The 13,519-nt window shown below is 46.8% G+C and overlaps 1 protein-coding gene and 1 long non-coding RNA gene across 3 annotated transcripts in view; one reads left to right on the top strand and one right to left on the bottom strand.

Annotated features, from left to right (window-relative positions):
* The window catches only part of CD99L2 (CD99 molecule like 2), a 78,437-nt gene that overhangs the window by 17,955 nt on the left and 46,963 nt on the right, over positions 1-13,519 (top strand). The window lies entirely within an intron of this gene.
* Positions 2,170-11,648, bottom strand: LOC133214759 (uncharacterized). The gene is made up of 3 exons (XR_009726225.1): positions 9,278-11,648; positions 8,853-8,935; positions 2,170-2,442 (listed from the first exon to the last, which is right to left on the bottom strand). It is a non-coding gene; the product is annotated as an uncharacterized LOC133214759 (long non-coding RNA).

Raw genomic sequence — 13,519 nt, 5'->3', positions numbered from 1 at the left:
AGAGACTTTAGTTTCTTTATCTGTGACCTGCGGTATGCTGCTAGGACATATGATCCCCAAGAACTGCCTGTAAAGGTAGGAAATTTAAACATTGCCATATGCAGGTAGACTACCAAAAAGCAACAGGGAAAAAGATGCAAATTGAAGTTACAAGTATTTACAGTTTATGAGAATGTTTAATTGGTTGTCATAAAACCCCACCAGGGTGACACCGAACAAGATGAGTCTTGGCTTGTCTTCAGAGGGTTAGGTGGACCTTTGGTTAAAAAGGGAATGAGAAACACTGTCTCAGGAGAACCCCCAAAGTCCCTCAAGGTTCCCCACAACCTCTCTGTCCCTGCATGTTTTCTTCTTCTCATAGATCTGTTGAGAAAATACCGTTCCCTTTTCGGTATCAGTTTGGTGCTATCAGTTCACCATAGCAACTGACAGCAAACAGCAGCTCCAGCAACTGGAAGTTGTTGGCTGGCCCAGGTAGGCTCTCCTGCAGCAGCAGGCTCGAGTGACTCTGCTCTTAACAAAACCATCAGTTGCATAATTCTAGACCTAATTCTGCTAAGAGAGAATATACACAATTAACTAAATGCCACCAATTAAACTATCAAGAAGGCAGGAATATTTTCAGTTAGAGAACTTTGTGTGCAGTTACACTGTAATCAGGGTATGACAGCAGCTCCTGCAGATGCACCAAGTTACTTCTAAAACAGCTACCTCAAGTGCTGGAGACAGACATGGACCACAAAGCCCACCAGGACAGCTGGGTCCATCTGAGGCAGCTTCCCTGCACACATCTCCGTGCTGGCACAGGCCAAACTGCAAGCAGTGCCTGAGCTGCTGGAGCCTGGAATGCTGTGGAAGTCAAGGTCACTCCCAAGCAATGCCCAGCAATGAAGATGGATCTGAGCTAAGACACCAGGGCACAAGCTGAAGCAGATGAGGTTCAATCCTGCTGCTAGACCATGGAGGTATTAGACTCAGCAGGAAGATAAAGAACTCAACAGGATGGTGAAGCCATGAAGGAGAGGAAAGGGAGTTTTGCAACACATGGCTGGGACTTACACAAATATCTTTGTATTACTGAAAAGCATAGGAGAGGCATATACTGTGACAAAGAATCCAGCTCAGGTTGCTGCCACCAGGTGCTTACCTCTATGCTTGATTACGTGGAAGGAACAATTTATTTTGGGGGAAATTTAATAGTAAAGGGTGTAGATTTTTTTGCCAAGTGCTCCTAAATTCCTTTGCTTTATGTTCACTGAACATCTGCTTTGTTAACAGATTTAATCCCTGTTTTGCATAGGAGTGTAGGAACATTACAGTGAGTGAATAACAAATATATTTACAGTGAAATTGGTTTTAAGAATGTACAGTTTATGCGAGCACGTATTCTTTAGAGACACACATACACATACATTAGGCATTTCTTTACAGTTAAAGGAAGGTGAACTCCTTCCACCCAAATTTGCAACGATTTCTATTTTATCTTACGGTTGTTAACCCATTTCAGGTTTAAAAGACATTGTCTATTACAGAAATCAGGGTGTGTACTGTATACCTGTCACCACAGATTGCACTGAAGTCAACCAACTTCGCTTTGCTTTAATTACAACTTCTCATATCAAGACAAAAGTGTTTGATAAAATTCTCTCCAAATGTCCTAGCTTTGTGCTTTTCCCCAACTAAAGCAGATGCCTGCCAAATAAAAACAACTTCAATCACAAAAGACAGACAAACATACTGAAAAGATTAAAGCAAACTAAAACCAAAAATGTGCCCAACTTCCTTCCCGCTATCATCAGAGACAGCACGTTTTCAGGATAGCAGCAGCAGCCCGGTGTGTCTGGCATTTAAAAACATCCAAGTAGCTTAGGCCCTGTACAGCCCCTGCTGCTCTAATTTATAAACTTGTGTCCAAGTCCTAGTTACAAAATCCCACTGAATTCACTGGAATTCAGTGCTTAGGTATATATTTTTATATATATATATTGCTTAGGTATATATATGTGTATGTATATATATATATTGCTTAGGTATAACTGTTCATAGTATACTGTTTGGTGAGAAAAATTTCTACCACTGCATACACTGGTGAGATAAAAACCTTAGTAACTAAAATGTTTTTCAGAATCTTGCTTTCCTGGAGAAGAAAAGTGTAATTATATGGAAATGGAAAAGTTATTTGGTCTTACTGTGGACATGGTAACTGTGGTCTCTGGGTCATCTTGTGCTCTTTCTGTCAGCTCATTTATTTTCCATGTGGCTGCTTGAATACATACAATTGTCTCTGGTTATCATATGCTGAACATGATTGTTATGCACTCAGATTTATTCCCAGAATGAAAAGTATTTGAAAACGTGTAGAATGAGGAGGAGAAACACAGCCATCAGTTGAGGAACTCGCACAGTAGAGTGCTCAAGAGCTTCCTTTCACATTTGCCTTTCCTGCCAAAAAAAAGGCATTGTTACAGTGACAGCCAAGAGGCGTGTGTTACAACAGGGAAATCACATGGGATGCAAAATTAAAATTTCAATCACAGGTGAAAAATCAAGGCAGCAGAGGAGTGGATATACAGCATTGCTCGTTTCTCCCAGTCTCCAAGTTGCATATGCCTTGTCCTTACTGGGGTGATACTGTGAGATGTCCAACGCCCAAAGCAGGGTAGCTAAGCACCCTCCCAGCAAGTGGAAGAGGTCATCCCTTCCACCAGAACAGCATCCAGTGCCGGAGCTCCTCTGCCAGCACAGCCGGACCTATGACAGGTCCTTACCAGTCAATCCCATCCAAGGAAGTGTGACTTTCCAATGCCCCAGGCTGGCATGGCCACACTGTCAGGATCGTGCAGCGCAGCTCAAGCACCAGCAGGACTTGCACATCATGCCATGGTTTCCACAGAGGAGCACAGGGGCTAATTCCTATGCTCAACTGAGGCTCTAAATTACACCTGATGACAATTGAAGACAAACTTGTCAAGCCTATGTAGGTCCAGACAGCAATCACCTGGGATTTCTCCATGCACAGACCACTGTATTTCTGAATGGCAGATGACGCTCCTCAGGTTCCTCTGCTTGCAGCTACTCAGTGTTTCTACCCCGTTGTAGTAATTCTGGCCGACAATGCTCACTATTACTTACCCTCTTTGGATAATCACACCCTTACAGTACCTCTCACAGCCTAATGTTTTACAACGAAATCTGAGAAGGTCTGAATAATCCTAATAGCAGTTCAGCAGTGGCACTTGCACAATTATTATATAAAAGGTAAGTGTGCTCCTACCAGCTCTCCATTTAAATTTATAGTGATTGGTTCCATACACTAAAATGGTAAATGAAAAAAATCCCCAGCCTTCATTTAAGAGGTTTATAGTAAATAAAAAAGTGCCAAGGGTTGTGTGTTGGCCCCCAGTCTGTCAGCTTTCTGTGCAGGAAGGGATTCAGGCTCCCTTTCTTAGGCATGCATAAAATGCCAGGTGATATACGGCTCTGCTCCGTAAGGAGTATGGCTGCAGCGAGAGCCAGAGCAACTTAGGCTGCTGGTCCTAAGGAAACCTTCTTTGCAAGGCCAGGCTGGAAGGGCTGAGGCAGAAATCACCCACATTCTCCTGCAGCCTGCTCTCCCAGCGGCATTCCAGCATCTTTTCAGTGTTTGGCAATGTACTGTTTCCCACCTACAAGGCGGTGTGGAGTTGGAGCCCTGATTAATCCAGTGCGCAGAGCCTTTACCATATCGAACAAAGGCTGGCAACTGTCAGATGTGGTGAATATTGCTTGAATTATTCTTTCCACAAGGAGCACAGACCTTGAGAAGGTTTTAAACGATCTCTAAAGGCCACTCTGTTGTTCTGAATTTAGGCTGCAACGAAGGCAGCTCTTCACTCATGAGATTTTAATTTCAGTAGCTGCAACAGTAACTTTAAAAAATACACCCTGGGTCTGGTTCTGACCCTTACTGAAGTCAAAGGCCAACGTACTGTGCAAGTCAGTGGGAAGAAAGGTGTGATTCTGCTACACAAAGCCAAGCGCTTGGAGGATGCTCAGCCCTATGCTGTTGAGAAATTTATCACTCCTGGGTGAAAACAGGCGCCTGCTCCTCTTAGCTGAATTCCCCGTGGCAGCCTACAGGCCCCCTTCTGCCCCTTGGCATGGCCTCGGGGGGAAGAACAGCCAGTACAAGCGGCACTGACCCCAATTTGTTGTATACGTAGAAGGCTCCAGAAGTGTTGTTCAGTGAGAACCACCTATTACTGCTCCCCCGAGGCCAGCTCCAAGAAGGGTCCTGCAGCTGAGTCAATCACAGCCACCAGAGAGGCATCCATCACCTTTACATTGCCCATATTGTCTCTATGCTGCCCAGACCTCTCTCCCTTGCCATAAGCCTGCCTCCTCTGCTCCTTGGTGAAGAAGGAAGGGCAGATCCTTCAGGTTTTCCCATGTTCATCAAGCTGTTTCTCCAATGGCACTCAACACCCTTGCACTGCCACAGTGTTTTGACCAAATGGACTTCCCAAAGCCTCTTCCTCCCAGACTGGCCACAGCTGCTGGATGGGATGTCTCAGAAATTGCCCCTCCATGGAGCCTGCCTACAGGGACCCACTCAGTAGTGCTCCCAGCCCATGTGGGAACTCAAGAGCAGGCCAGGAAATGGTGGGATCAGCCAAGGAGAACTTGCTTGTTGTCATCAGGGAAGAAAATTCTCTCCTGCAAGGCACCCTGTGCTGTCAGAGCAGCACATTGGCCAACAAAGACGGTCTTGGTGACAAAGATCCAGACATGAGTAAAGAGGTCCCTTAAGTACAGGCTGGGAGAAAGAAAGAACCAGCATGTTTGACCCCAGGAAGTTCAATTTTTACACTACTTTATCAACCACAGTAGGTCCAAACCACCTTGGTTTTGTCTGAAGCTGCTCCTGAAGGTGGCAGATCAAGGGAGATGCTGGACTCTGCTTCCTTCTTTCAACACATCTGAGATGGTGCAACCACAAGGACTTCATCCAAGAGGACTTCAAGAGCCATCATCCACGCAGGGACCATTCTCTCCAGAACAATGGGGTTACTGGAGGCCCCCAGGACCTGCCGCAGCCCTCCCACAATGGCTGGCAAAGGAGTACACTGGTGTGGGATGAGTCATTCCAAAACAAGGCTACACGCCTTAACAAGGAGGTGGTATTTGTCCCTTTATGTCCCTCCCCATCCATTTTTTTCCTTAAAATAAACAACCAAATGCTTTGCTGGGTGAGCCTCAACCCTACACAGCCCATGCTACTCACAGCTCCCTGCTGCTCCCCAGCTAGGCTCCTCTCCCTGGAGGGGAGATAAAGCACATCTGCCCTGCCACTCTAACCCTGGTGCAGCCTTTCCGCCTGCACACCCACACAGGGGTATTGCCTGTCCCCTAATTTGCTGTGATTTCACAGCAAGAAATGAAACCAGTGTTTCTATGAAGTAGGAGAAAGTAACCAGCCATGCAAGATCCAGTGACAGATCCCAGCGCAGCCAGCCATGGCTGGCGTCTACCTGACAAGCACTTTGTTAATGCATTTCTAGGCTCACCCCATGCTTGGGGAAATCCTCCCTTCCCTACAAGAGGACACAGAGCAGAATTGCCCAGTCTGAATCAATCAAGGCAGAATGGGGGGTCAGTGGTGAATCTGGGCACAGGAAGGGGTCTGCAAAAGTGCACTTGCAGATCGCTCAGTGGGAGTCCCTCCTCCCCCTGCTCACAGATCTGTAGCGTCAGGGGCTTTACACTCCAGTGGCACGCTCCCAGTGTGCCTTGCACATCTGCTGAACTAAGGTAAAACCGGGCACTGCAGAGCTGTGATTTATATCCACAGCGTAAGGCGCTGCTGGAGAGGTCCCTTCCTGCCGCAGGAGAGATACACACTTCTCTTACTCTCCTCACACATCCTGCCCTTGCAAGCACTGCACAGTTACAGAGGGAAAGCCCGTTAGGACATTGTCACCACTCCTCCTCCTCTTTCAGCAATCAGAAATCCCAAACCATGTGGGTGCTGTGCTACCCTGCAAAAGCACCAGGGCGGAGAAGGACCCAGGAATCCCTGCTACAGTCCCTGCTGCATGGTACCCCTGGACACTGGTGCTTACCTTTAACAGATGCTAACTGGAAGCTTGAATTGCTCCACCAGATCTGGCCAGCTAGCTTAGCTGCAAGAAGAGTTAACTCAGTGGAAGAAGGCAGAGGAATAAAAGGCCTTCCTTTCTCCTTTTGTCAGGCAACAGGTCACACATGCTTGCAGACAGATCCTAGCCTGTCTCTACTCTCACATTTCCTCTCTTCCGTTCCCTGACGCTTTCCTGACACATCTTCTTGTGCACTTTGCTCAGCTTTTGAAGTAACACTCCTCCCTGCTTGTTCTCCTTCCCACTCCTTGTCACTGGAGTCCTGCTGCTGTCATCACGCTCCCGTCAGACTTCTCCTTTCAACTGTGCATTTCCACGCTGTCTTTCCCAACTGTCACACACGCTTCTGGTTCAAACATCTGTTCCTCCCCCTCCCAGGGAAGTTACTCCAAAATGTGCTGCTTTCTGTCTGAATGGAAGAAAGGATAGATTTGGTTGTACACATGGTGCTACACAACCATCCATGCTGCCAAGTGAAAAGCTCCTCTTCTGTTATTTGGTCACATCAATTCCCAGGGCTACAGGTTCATTCCTGCTTATTCTGCCAGGATGAAGAGTGAGAAGCGTGTTTCTTGTGCCCTACAGCCTGGTTTCTCAGGGCTAACAGCCTCTGCTATGCATGGAAGCAAAGGAGAGGGATACTCACTACCCCACACAGAAGGAGGGTCTGCATGATCATTTTCTGCAATGGGGTTAATATATGCCCTGCAAGAATGACACCTTGAGCTGCCCACCCTCACCGATGCCATGGGGAGGCAGGGGAGCAATCATGGGGTAAGAACAGCTGGATTCTGTACTCCTCCTTGCTCTGCCCCTATGCACTGGCTGGAAGCAAGGAACCTCCAGCAGCTGCATGGAGCAGTATGCCTCGGCAGCATTACTTTGTCTCCACACTTGGATAGACAGAAACCCAAAATCTAGTTCTGTGTAAAACCTCAGTGTAGAAAATGACATTACAGCCCTTGGGCCCTTCCATCTTGCTCCAAAACATTTGGAGACTCGGCAGAGACAGCAAGTGGAGCTGTGGGGGATCCTCTACTTCCAGGCAGAAGGAGGACTGCAAGCCCATGCTATACATCCACCATCACACCAGCTCCTTCAACACCTCAGCTCAGCCATCCCCATGGGCTGGGTATCACTTACCAGCAGGTTTTCATTCACCAGGCATCCACATGTGAGTGCCTGAGGCTGCTCCGTATCTGTGGCAAGCCTCTGATAAAAGGGTGCAGCTGGTCATGACCCAGTTGAGTTAACACAGGTGAAGCAGTCAGTTTCTCTATTAGGGCAGTCACTCAGAGTCCGTCCTCTCATAGGTAAAACTGGTCTTTCATGGGCCTTGGACACATCCCCAAACCAGGGGTCAGAACTTAGAGAAGAAGGTTCAGAAAGTTCTTGTTACTGGTGGTAAGTTCTGCCCGTAGCTGCAACCACAGTGAAGAATCTGAAATGTTGTTTCTATTCTATTCTCCTTTCAGCTGCTTATAAGTTTCTCAGTTTCCCATTCAGGGTGAAACGTTCAGTGCTTGGTCTCAGCTCAGAGATGATTTCTTTTATATCCCCCTGCAGGAACTGTGAGCAAAATACTAAATGCAGTAGATTTGGAGTTTGGGGAGTGCGAGCAATCAGTTATTTCCCCCTTGTTCCCTCTGATACCATATGCTCCAATTGGAAATTTTACACTTGCATACTGGTAACTCGTAAATGGTGGAGATGATAGACTTCAAATATTCTTATTGAGAGGCAGAAAACAAACCCAGATTTAACAAAATAATTGGTTCAATATCATTAGGATGAGTTTAGAGAATTCTGATAATTCTTTTCCCTCTCCCGGTGTCCCAGGAGGGGCAAGTACACACATTTTATTTTAATCTATGTGCTATAATTTTAAGGATAGCTGACACAAGGTGGTCTTTGTTAAGATGTATCTATTCGCTTTGAAATCAAGTTCAGTGCTTACAGGCTGCCAGAAATCACAGACCTATTATTCCAGGAACTTTTGATTTCCACTGTCAAAACCATCAGAAGTCTGTAAGCGGAACAGCTCCCATTCAATGCATTTTTGTGCTCATTTGCAAACTCTGTGGTGGGATTGCTTAGAGCTTTGTTCCCCTCAACCCTAAACTCACTTAAAACTAGAGGCAGAGAATATCTGAAAACCCAGCCTTCCAGAAGCAACCTCAACCACATCCTCAACCCCAATGTCTCTTAGGGCACCTTATAAGTGTTTGCTTTGAAGTCAGTCCTGCAAACCCCATGGAAACTTTGGATAACCTTTTCATACTTTACATGTCAGTATAAATACATAAGTTATAAGACACAGTCAATGAACTATAAGCACAGGTACTTCTGAGCACAAGTGCTCAATCACTGCCAAATTCATATATGCACATAGGTGGTTATATTATCTTTTCCAGGGACAGGTTTATGGAGGGGATGTAGGGAGACAATATCCCCCTATCCCTTCTCCCTTTACCATAGCATGGATGTCCTTTTGTATGTGTCTGGGGAGTTACTGAACAGCTGTCCAGCCCATCTTGCTTCCCCTGCACCATCCATGGTCCTGTTTACAGCTGAGAGTCACTACTGACAGCTCACATGGATTTAACAACTTGGACAGCAAATCACTACCAAAACAGACTGGCACATTGTGACATAACAAAACAGCTCACAAAATGACCCCATTTGGGCAAGGAAGTCTCATGACCTGAAACTCACCAAACACAAGGGCTGGCAGACCATCGAGGAAGCAGATGATGGCTCTCTTCCAATCCTGCTGACCAAAGTGACACAGCAGCCACCTGGAACACAGCAAGAGATGAAACCTCCTTGGCAAGCAGCTCCCAGACTGTTCTCTGCCTCCCCAGCATCTGGCATAAGCTAGTTTCACATGTAGAGCCCTTGATCACTTTGATCTCTCAGGTAGTTATTACCTTAATGATTCATGATTGTTAATCAGGTCTCACCTGCAAGCAAGGGAACCTCCACACCAGCCTGCTAACATTGTAGGCTCACTTCCCCAGCCTCCTGGGAGCTCCTTTGTTACACCAGTCCCACAGCACGGTGATTCTATTAAGTGCTGTGGAATTAATCTTGATTTATGGCAGTGGGAGGGAGAGAATTATCAAGTCCTGTGTCCTCACCTTCTGAGCTACTGGTACTGCTCGGATCTTCTTCATACTTTAAGTGCTTTATTCTGGTCAGGTTGGTAGAATTACTTTGCTTCTGTATCCTTAAGCTCTGGTCATTCTTTGCAGTAATTCCTGGTAGCGGCTTCTGGAAAGGTGTTTTTCTCCCTCCACTCCCCACAATAAATGAGTTTGTCACCTGAAATATACTGCCAGTGTGTTACATGTCCCACAGTGTTTGTGGTTATATCAGAAGTGTTTGTTTATAGCACCATAATTCAGCAATATCTTGATTACAGGAGAGATGATGCTGTAACTCACTGTGGCTAGAGAGAATTTTTCTTTTCCTTTAATATAAAATGTTGATTTTCAGTCAATAGACTGAAAGAAAAGAAGTACAGCTGTTGCCCTAGTAACCAGCTGCCTTGTAAACCATAAGATGTTAGGAGCATAAGGTGTTAATTGTTCCAAGTGCTGCTTGTGGTCAGGGATAAAAGATAGAGTGGGAGAGATCTTAAGAAATATCTGGGAAGATAAAGTCAGCTGGTCTCTGCTTGGAGAGAGCCTATATAGCAGCAAGTGGAGACACAAGGTAAGGAGAAGTAACACTGCCATTAGAATGGCCTGAACTGTGGCCATGTGTGACAGCATCCATGAGAGAAGCCTCTGAAGGTACAACAATGCTGGGAGCCTGGTGGGTTTTTACCAGCATGGTCACAGCTCAGCACCTCCACCATCAGATGCAGCAACTTTTTCTGCCACTGCTCACCCCCTCTTCCTGACCAGACCCACCTCGACTTCCCCTTCTGTTCTGTGTCCTGGGGTTTCCATGTGCTCTGCTCCAGGAGGCTCCTTCCAATGAACTAGTCAGCATGGATTGATGCCTGTCCTGCAGAAATTGCCACCACCTCTCTGCAGAGCATTTCTTCCAGTGGAACAAGCCAGGACAGAGCACCCCTTCTGTCACATACCTGTGAGTGCTGCAACACAACTGCATTGCCCCGCTGAGCGGCTCCTGCTTTCACACCTCTTGCATGGCACAGCACACAACATCTCCCTAGCTGCTCCTGCTGTGCATTCATCCCAGCCACGCTGCACGTGAGGAGTGGGAGCAGTTGCTTGCCCAGAGCACAGACTGAACTCCACAAAGATCCGTGTTTCTGTTCCAGCCTCCTACACGACAGAGCCCTCATGTCCAGCAGGCTGAGGCTGGGACAGCAGCACCAGAAGGACTCCTTCTGCAAGAGGCCTCTAAGGAAGAAAGGCAGCATGAGGTCTTCTCTCCCATCTCTCTCCCTTCTCTAAGATGAAAGCAAGCTGGCGAGACAGCAGCTTCATGCTCTGCAGCATCTGCCACCTCTCCCTTCCCTCCCCCCAGCCCCAGCCCAGCAGACAGCAAACATGAATACTGCTAAATCAGGAGGAAAGTTTCCTACTGTAACCTTTTTTAGCTATTACCTGCTCTCGATGCCCACAGAACATGCAAGTACCTGCAATCCCTTAGGAAATAAAGATAAGGAGTATAGATAAAAGCAGCATATTTATAAGGTAACCCCCTCCCAGGGGCAGGGTTATGCTAATCAGAGAGACTGTCCCAGTATAACACATGGATTACATACACACCATAGTAACATATGGAGAGGAGGGCTCACATTCAGCACGGCTGCCCTCCCCAGCACACACGGCTGGAGAGTTTCACACTATGGACAGAAACAGGCAAGGCCAAGCTCAGGCTTTGACCTGAAGAGAAAAAGGATGGGACAACAGCATTGGAAAATTGGCAGTTCTGGCAAAAGCCTTCCCCTGGGCTCCAGTTTCCAGGGATATATTCCTGATGTCTCATTAGCTTCTGGGGAGAAGTTGTTTCCGCTGTTGTTTTTATTTACTAACTCTTAATGTTTATACTTGGCAATAAAGCCACATATCCAGTGAGCCACACCACAAAGCCCTGTATGCAGCCTAATGATGTGTCACATTGGTGATGGAGGCTACATCTAGCTACACAACCTTCATATCAAATCAGAGGTTTATTTTCTCTTTCTTGGTCCCTCAGGTACAGTTGCCTGTGATAACGCAGCTGTCTCCATCTCAGCATAGCCTAACACAGACCTGTGCCACTGACTGGGGCTGGGATTTCTGCCATGCATCCTCTACACTAAGAAAACAGAGTTTGAGCACAGATGAAACTGTGAAACCATGAATTTTTCCAAGTGGAGAGTGCCTGGGCAGCACTTCTCATAGCAGAGCTGCGTTTAAACTGGGGTCCATGGGTAAGATGGTTGAAAAATAAAGATGAATGAGTTTGGTTGGATAATTATATAATAAAATTGAAGGCTGTGGAGTTTAGCTCAGGAATATAATCCAGTATATGTGGCTGGTTAGCCTGCTCCCTACTCCTGCCCTAACCCTTAACCCAGCAAGGAAATCTGCCCTTCATATGGAGTCCCAGGACAGAAATGTTTGGGTAGCACAGCCCAAGTACCTGCACAGGATCAATCCTGCCCTGTGCCAGTCTCCCAGTAGATGGTTTTGTGCCCCATGTGTGAGTCAAGGCAGCAGAGAGGTGCTGCAGGACTCAACATCGGCTTGTCTGCTGCTACAGCTGGACCCCTAACTCTACACAGCTGAACAAACCCCATCCCAGGGAAGGCTTGCAGGAGGCTCTGTGCTTGGTAGGAGCACAGGGCAGATGTTTAGGGGTTGACAACCCGGTTGATAGCTTGGGGGCTTCACAAAGGCAAGCCATCCCGTAGGTGGGTGTGATGGAGGCCTCTGCTCACGGCCCACTAGGATAAAGCTGGCCCAGGGTCAGAGACAGGTTTGGAGCTACCTCTCATTCCAGTAAATACATGGCTACGTAGAGGGTGGTGTCTGAGGGTAGAAAGGGCAGCACAGCAAACCTGAAAGGAAAACTGAGGTTGGTTTTGCTATCTGGAGTGACTGCTTTCCTACATTCAGCTTTCAAGCTGCTGCAGAACTGAAGAGCAAAGGAGAGGCAAGTTCTCTTTGACTTGGGAAATCCTTCAGAATTAAAGCAAACCCATTTTGAAAGGCAGACTTTGTCAGCTGTCCTATTTTTAGGATTGACTCCTACAGGTCCTTCCCTTCAATGATAGCAGTTTTGCCTGAGCAATGACTAGGGACTGCAGGATTTAGGCTTTTAATAAAGCAATTGTGTAATTAAAAATAAATGGGTCTCTAGTGTCACTATTTGAAAGAAAAGAAAACTTAGATCAAATAAGGCATTTCTTTCTTTTTGGTTTAGTCTGCTTGGATCATGCAGAGCTTTAATGACGCAGTCACAAATGTTGTATTTAAAAGGCCTCTTAGTTGCTGAGAGGAGCCCCAGGAGAGGGCTATTAACTGGCCAAATTAGGCTATTTATTTTTGTGAGTTTTGCAAGTTTGAAAAAGAGAGGCACATTTTCACTTAGGAGAGTGATATTTCAAATAGGTCACAGGAAACTCTGGCAGGCGGGGAGCAAAGCAGAGCGTCAGTAGGAAAACATTAACCAGAGTAATTTTGCAAGTGCAAGTCGACATTTGGGTTCCTAATGGCGTCTGAAGTCCATTCAAAAACCTTTCAGTAAAATGGGGGCAAGGCATTGCAGCTGCGCAGGAGCCCTGGCCTCATCCTGGAAGCCTAAACCAGCAGAGCTGTGCCTGCAGAGGCTGCTGCAAGAGAAGGCGGTGCTGCCACCAGAGCCGATGAGCTGGCACTAAGTGTCTGAAGGAGATGGACTCTGCCTTTTTGTTGGGAGATAGCTGATGCTTGCACAGATGGCCGGTCAGTCCTGAAGATTCACTGCTCCTTTCCCTTCTCCAGCTTTGACTTTGATTCTTCAGACAATCAATAACTTCATTTTCCTGTCACAGCCCAGAGCAAACCAGGAGCGACTTCAGTAACTCCCACAAAGCAAGGTGCATGCATACCTGAAGAATCAGATCCAGTACTTTTTACATGCATGAGGCTGGTTGGGAAAGGCCCCTCCACACCATTTCAACAGCCATGGCATTTGCTTGCCAGTAGCACACCATTTCCTCCTTTTCCATCTGCAAATAACCTGGCCTTGAACACTTGCAGGGATGGGGCAGCCACAGCTTCTCTGGATACGCTGTGCCAGTGCCTCACCACCCTCACAAGAACTTCTTCCTGATCTCATCGAGATCTCCCCTCTGTCAGTTTAAAACCACTCTGCCTTGTCCTGTCCTTACCTGCCCTTGTATAAAGCCCCTCTCCAGATTTTCTTGTCACCCC

The sequence above is a fragment of the Neopsephotus bourkii genome, unplaced genomic scaffold, assembly GCF_033783945.1.
Source record: "Neopsephotus bourkii isolate Nb327-2 ecotype Australia unplaced genomic scaffold, CSIRO-AGI_Nbou_v1 NB_936, whole genome shotgun sequence".
NCBI lineage: Eukaryota > Metazoa > Chordata > Aves > Psittaciformes > Psittacidae > Neopsephotus > Neopsephotus bourkii.
This window is presented reverse-complemented; position numbering and strand designations above follow the sequence as displayed.